The 637-nt window shown below is 38.8% G+C and overlaps 1 protein-coding gene across 2 annotated transcripts in view; it reads right to left on the reverse strand.

Annotated features, from left to right (window-relative positions):
- gsap (gamma-secretase activating protein) overlaps positions 1-637 on the reverse strand; it is a 29,534-nt gene that overhangs the window by 3,789 nt on the left and 25,108 nt on the right. The gene's annotated exons all lie outside the window — the stretch shown is intronic.

Consider the following 637-nt stretch of genomic DNA (forward strand, 5'->3'; position numbering starts at 1 on the left):
ATATATATATATATATAGGTGTATGCTTTGACTTAGAAGGTCCAGGGTTCAAAACCAGCCTGTGACATTTGCCCCTTTAAAAAATATATTTTTTAAAGATATTTTAAAGGATATTTTGCTTTTATTAAAAAAAAAGATAACAGACAATGTTTTGGCAATCAAGGCTTCACAAATGAACCCCCAAGCACAGATGATCCTGAGCCAGCACCACTTTCTTATTTTGGCTTGAAGACATTTCCCAGAAGGTGAATTGTTTACGTGTTTTGCTGTGCGGTCCATCCAGTCAAAAAGGGAAACGGGCAGCAACTTGCTTCAGAAGCTCTAGGATTTCTCCCAGGTGCTAAGAAGCATTCTGGGAGATTTAGTTCTACTGAAGGATGTCCTGGGCATCCAGCCTGTATCAGGGTAGGTTGTTATTAGGAGAAAAAAATGCCTAATCTGACTTCTCACAATGTGGCTAAACAGATGATAAGCTCAGAGTTCTTCCCAGACTATTTAACTCCTTTCTTAAAATTCTTCACCAATACAGTCCAAAACACCAGCACCAATACTGCAGTTGCTGCACCTGATTATCTTTTTGTCCAACAAGTTTCTGAGTTCTTTCACTAGCAAAGGTTATTAGCCAAGCTATTAGCCA

Source organism: Etheostoma spectabile, chromosome 23 (assembly GCF_008692095.1).
Source record: "Etheostoma spectabile isolate EspeVRDwgs_2016 chromosome 23, UIUC_Espe_1.0, whole genome shotgun sequence".
NCBI classification, from domain to species: Eukaryota; Metazoa; Chordata; class Actinopteri; order Perciformes; family Percidae; genus Etheostoma; species Etheostoma spectabile.